The sequence below is a fragment of the Oenanthe melanoleuca genome, unplaced genomic scaffold (genome assembly GCF_029582105.1).
Source record: "Oenanthe melanoleuca isolate GR-GAL-2019-014 unplaced genomic scaffold, OMel1.0 S078, whole genome shotgun sequence".
NCBI classification, from domain to species: Eukaryota; Metazoa; Chordata; class Aves; order Passeriformes; family Muscicapidae; genus Oenanthe; species Oenanthe melanoleuca.
Window position 1 is genome coordinate 55911 of NW_026612727.1, and position 6033 is coordinate 61943.

Genomic DNA, 6033 nt, shown 5'->3' on the forward strand with positions numbered 1-6033 from the left:
TTTTTTTGGATACGATTCTTGGTGTCCCGAATTCCCCAATATTCCCATTCCCTACACCTGACCTTCCTGCCAGGAATGCGCTGGGATCCAAACGGATCCAATGGGATCCAACACCATCAGAATTCACAGCGCTCAATAAAGGATTGTTTTGGATACGTTTCCATGCTCTTTGTTCCCGAATTCCCCAATATTCCCGTTCCTTACACCTGATGCTCCTGCCGGGAATGCGCTGGGATCCAACCGGATCCAACAGGATCCAACTGGATCCAAAGGGATCCCCTGCTGTCGGAATCACAGTGCTCAATGAAGGATTGTTTTGAATACAGTACCGGGCTGTTGGTGTCCCCAATTCCCCAATATTCCCATTCCCTACACCTGACATTCCCATAGGAATCCAATGGGATCCAACCAGATCCAAAGAGATCCAAATGGATCCAAAGGGATCTGCCGCCATCAGAACTCACAGCGCTCAATAAAGGATTTTTTAATATACGTTCCCAGGCTCTTTGTTCCCGAATTCCCCAATATTCCCATTCCCTACACCTGACATTCCCATAGGAATCCAACGGGATCCAACCAGATCCAACGGGATCCAAAGGGATCTGCCGCCGTCAGAACTCACAGCGCTCAATAAAGGATTTTTTTTCCAGATTCTTGGTGTCCTGAATTCTCCAATATTCCCATTCCCACATCCCTCAAAATCCCTAATCCCATTCCCACATTCCCACATCTACTCAATGTCCCCATCCCCATTCCCACATTCTGGAATATCCCAATCCCATCCCCACATTCTCAGATTCCCAGATTTTCCAGCCGGGAAGAATCCCTGGATCATCCCCATGGAGACACAGGTGGGGTCACCCCTTCCCACCCCCCAAATCCCAAGGAATCCCTGAATTCCAGGAGGCAAAAGCTTTATTTAAAAACAGGTCTCTGTACAGGGGAGGAATTTTGGGAATGGATCCCGGATCCTTTGGGAAGCAGCCGGAGGGGCAGGATCGGATCCCATCCCAAATTCCGGCCCTTTTCCTACTTTTTTTGCCCCTGTGTCCAGGAAGAAGGTGCAGGAAGACTTTTCCCATGGATTGGGATAACCTGGGGTATTGCTGAGCAAATCCAGGAATTCTCAGGAATTCCAGGAATTCAGAGGAGGCGTCCCTGGGTCTCAGAGCTGGGAATTCCCAGGAATTCTGAGAATTCTGGGATTCAGAGGAGGCGGACGAGGCGTCCCAGGGTCTCAGAATTGGGAATTCCTGGGAATTCTGGGATTCAGAGGAGGCGGACGAGGCGTCCCAGGGTCTCGGCCACCTTGATCCGCACGGCCGGAACGGGATCCTTGAGGAGCAGCTTCAGGGCTGGAATGGCAGAGCAGGGATTAGGATCAGGATTAAGATCAGGATCAAGATCAGGGATTAGGATCAGATCAAGATCAGGATCGGGATCAGGGATTAGGATCAGAATTGGGATCAGGGTGAGGATTGGGATCACGATCAAGGGAAGAGTGGGATTGGGATTAGGATCAGGATCAGAATTGGGATTAGGTTTGGGATTTGGATCAGGATCGGGATCAGAGGAAGAGTGGGATTGTGTCAGAATTGGATCAGGATCAGGATCAGGATTGGGAGCAGAACCGAGATTGGGATCAGAATTGGGACTGGGATCAAGGATTAAGATCAGGATCAAGATTAGGATCAGGATTGGGATTGGGATCAGATTTAAGACTGGGATCAGGGTTGGGATTGGGATCAGAATCAGAATCAAGACTGGGATCAGGATCAGGATTGGGATCAAGATCAGGATCAGGGGAAGAGTGGGATTGGGATCAGGATCAGAATTGGGATTAGATTTGGGATTTGGATCAGGATTGGGAGCAGAACCAAGACTGGGATCAGAACTGGGATCAGGATCAAGGATTAGGATCAGGATCAGGATTGGGATCAGGATTGGGATTAGGATCAGAATCAGAATCAAGACTGGGATTGGGATTGGGATCAGGGGAGGAGTGGGAATGTGATCAGAATCAGGTCAGGATCAAGATCAGGATTGGGATCAGAACCGAGACTGGGATCAGAATTGGGATCAGAGTTAGGATCAGGATTGGGATTAGGATCAGAATCAGAATCAAGACTGGGATTGGGATTGGGATCAGGGGAGGAGTGGGAATGTGATCAGAATCAGGTCAGGATCAAGATCAGGATTGGGATCAGAACCGAGACTGGGATCAGAATTGGGATCAGAGTTAGGATCAGGATCAGGGTTGGAATCAGGATCAGAATTGAGATCAGAACTGAGACTGAGATCAGAATTGGGATCAGAGTTAGGGTCGGGATCAGGGTTGGAATCAGGATCAGAATTGGGATCAGAATTGAGATCAGGATCAGGATTGGGATCAGGATCAGAGGATGAGTGGAATTTCTATCAGAATCGGGATCAGGACCAGGATCAGGATCAGAATCAGAATTGAGATTGGGATAAGAATTGGGATCAGGATTCAGATCAGGGGAAGAGTCGGATTGATGGTCAGAATCAGGATTGGGATCAGAATCAGGATTGGGATCAGAATCAGGATTTGGATCAGGATCGGGTTCAGGATCAGGATTTGGAATCAGGATCGGGTTCAGGGTCAGAATTGGGATTGGGATCAGGATAAGGACCAGGATCAGGGGTCAGGATTTTTGGGATCATCCTGAGCCTTTCCTGTGAATATAATTATTTTTGGATCATCCTAAACATTTACTTAAATTTTTTGTAATTACTATATTTTATATATTATACTAACTTATTTATTTATATATTAAAATATTTATATTATACATTAATTTTTTATAATTTTATTTTCTTTAATTTCTTGAGATCATTCTATGCCTTTGCTTTTATCTTTTAGGATCACCCCCAAAATTTTTTGGGAGGGGATTTTCCCAAATTTCTACCCCTCCCCCCCACCCTGGAACTTTTCCCTGTCAATCACCAAATCCTGGCTAACAATGAGAACAAAATCCTCATTTTTTTTAGGAAAACAATCCACAAAAATTCCTGAGGATCCTGGAAATCTGGGATTTTTGGGATGGGGGACTGGAATCTCCCAGGGACCCCTTTGATCCCAGGAATTTGGGTCTGGAATGGGAATAAATCCCATTTTAAAAATCAGGATTTTCCCTCTCCCAGCCCCCAATCCCAAATCCTGGAGCAGCTCCCAGGAGCCGGAATCGCATCCAGGATTTTTTTCCAATTTTTTTTTCCTTGTTTATCCCAAATCCCTCAAGGATTTTCCCTCATTCTCAGGGAAATCAGAGCAACCCCCCAGATCCCAAAAATTCCCGGAATTCCGAGCAAATCCCAGCCCTCCCCTTTTTTTTCTCCTCAGAGCTGAAGGAAAAGCGACTTTTTCCCTTTTTTAGAGTTTTTGGTGGTTTTTTTTGGAAAGCTCGGGAATTTTCCGGGCTCGGCTCCACGGGATGAGGTCAGAGAGGGAAAAAATCCCCGAAATCCAGGAGTGAGCTCATCCCATCCCCTGCAGGGATCCAGGAGGGCCCTGCCCGGGAGGTTCGGGTCCCTCCGGAGGCCAAAATCCCAACATTCAAAAAAAACCGGATTTCTCCCTAAAAATGGGATTTTTTTCCTTTAAAACTGTTTTTTTTTTTCCTTTAAAATGGAATTTTTTCCCCTAAAAATGGGATTTTTTCCTTTAAAATTGGATTTTTTTTTTCCTTTAAAATGGAATTTTTCCCCCTAAAAATGAGATTTTTTTTTCTGCTAAAAATGGGATTTTTTTCCCCTAAAAATTGGAGATTTTCTTTTAAAAATGGGAGATTTTATGCCTAAAAATAGGAGGTTTTTCCTCTAAAAATGAGGGGTTTGACTCAAAATATGGGAATTCTTTTCCCTAAAATTTGGGGTTTTTCCTTTAAAAATGGGGGTTTTTCCCTAAAAATGAGAATTTTTTTCCTTAAAAATGTGATGTTTGCCCCCAAAAATGAAGGATTTGGCCCTAAAATGTAGGAATTTTTTTCCCTAAAAATGGGATTTTTTTTCCCCTAAAAATGAGGAATTTGGCCCTAAAAATGGAAGTTTTTTCCCCTAAAAATGGGAATTTTTCCCCTAAAAATGGGGGTTTTTCCACCTAAAAATTTGACTTTTTTTCTCCTGAAAATGGGATTATTTTTTCGACTAAAATGGGATTTTTTTAATGAGATTTTTTTTTTCCCTAAAAATTGATTGTTTTCCCCTAAAAATGAGGGGTTTGGCCCTAAAAATGAGATATTTTTTCCCCTAAAAAATTGTTTTTTTCCCTAAAAATGGGATTATTTTGCCCCGAAAATTGATTTTTTTTCCCCTAAAAATGAGGAATTTGGCCTAAAAATGTGGGATTTTCCCCACAAATGAAAGTTTAGACTGTAAAAATGGGGGGTTTTGCTAAAAATTGTTTTTTCCCTAAAAATAGGATTTTTTCCCCTAAAACTTGGAATTTTTTTTCCTTTAAAACAGATTTTTTTTTCCCCCAAAATGAGGAATTTGACCCCAAAAATGGGAATTTTTTGTCCTAAAAATGGGATTTTCCCCCTAAAAATGAAGCACTTGGCCCTAAAAATGTGGAATTTTTGCCCAAAAATGAAAATTAAATACTAAAAATTATGGTTTTTTCCTTATAAATGAGCTTATTTTTTCCCTAAAAATGGGAATTTTTTTCTCCTTTAAAATGGGACTTTTTTTCCTCTAAAAATGGGATTTTTTTCCTTAAATATGGGATTCTTTTTCCCCTAAAAACAAGATTTTTTTCCACTAAAAATGGGGGATTTGGCCCTAAAAATATGGGATTTTTTTCCCTAAGAATTAGATTTTTTTTTTCCCATAAAAATGTGGACTTTTTTCTCCCTAAAAATGACAGATTTGGCCCTAAAAATGTGGCAAATTTTTTTTACTCTAAAAATAGAGATTTTAACAAAATGGTGTTTTTCCCTTAAAATGGCATTTTTCCATAAAATGGGATTTTTTTCCCCCTAAAAATGGGATTTTTTCCCCTAAAAATGAAGGATTTGGCCCTAAAAAATGTGGAATTCCATCTAAAAATGAATGTTCAGATCCTAAAAATGTGGAATTTTTCCCTAAAAGTTGGGGTTGGATGCTAAAAATGGGGATTTTGCCTCAGAATTGCAGGATTTCTCCCCAAAAAATGACATTTTAGATCCTAATTTTTTTTTTCTTCCTAAAAATGAGAGATTGGCCCTAAAAATGTGGAATTTTCCCCAAAATTGAAGTTTAGATCCTACAAAACGCAGATTTTTTTTTTTTCCCCTTAAAAATCAGGAATTTCGGGAATTTTCAGAATTTTCAGAATCCGGGGAATTTTGGGAATTTGGGAATTTCGGGGATTTGTGGAATTTTGGGAATTTTCACTCACCAGAGATGAGCTCATCCAGGTCCACCTGCTGTCCCTGCTCCTCGTCCATGTGCAGCACCAGGAATCCTGCAGGGAATTCCAGGGAATTGGGATGGGAATATTCCCCAAAAATTCCCAAATGATCCCAAAAAACCCCATCCAAAGATCCCTAAAAACGAACAGAAACAGCTCAAAATGTCCCAGGGTTGATGTCACCTCCTGGGGACAAAAGCCACCACTGTGACCCCAAGGGGTGACAGGACCAGGGGGCAGGGTTGGGGTCACCAGAGACCCCAAAAACTCCAAATTATCCCAAAAAATCCCCATCAAAACCACCCAAAAACCCCTTGGGGATCTACAGGAATGATGTCACCTCCTGGGGACAAAAGCCACCACTGTGACCACAAGAGGTGACAGGACCCAAATCCAACTGGGGACAAGTTTGGGGTCACCTGAGACCCCAAAACCTTCAGAATTAGCCCAAATTTGTCCAAAATCAGCCAAAAAAAAACCCCAAAACCACCCAAAAACCCCTTGGGGATCTACAGCAGTGATGTCACCCCTTGGGTGACAAAAGCCACCACTGTGACCCCATGAGGTGACAGGATCAGGGACCAGCTGGGGACAAATTTGGGGTCACCAGAGGCCCCAGAACC

At 42.5% G+C, this 6033-nt stretch overlaps 1 long non-coding RNA gene across 1 annotated transcript; it reads right to left on the reverse strand.

The window, feature by feature from the left end:
• Positions 1-897: 897 nt before the first annotated feature.
• Positions 898-5816, reverse strand: LOC130266533 (uncharacterized). Its single transcript, XR_008842912.1, has 2 exons — positions 5399-5816; positions 898-1355 (listed from the first exon to the last, which is right to left on the reverse strand). It is a non-coding gene; the product is annotated as an uncharacterized LOC130266533 (long non-coding RNA).
• Between the last annotated feature and the right edge of the window lie 217 nt (positions 5817-6033).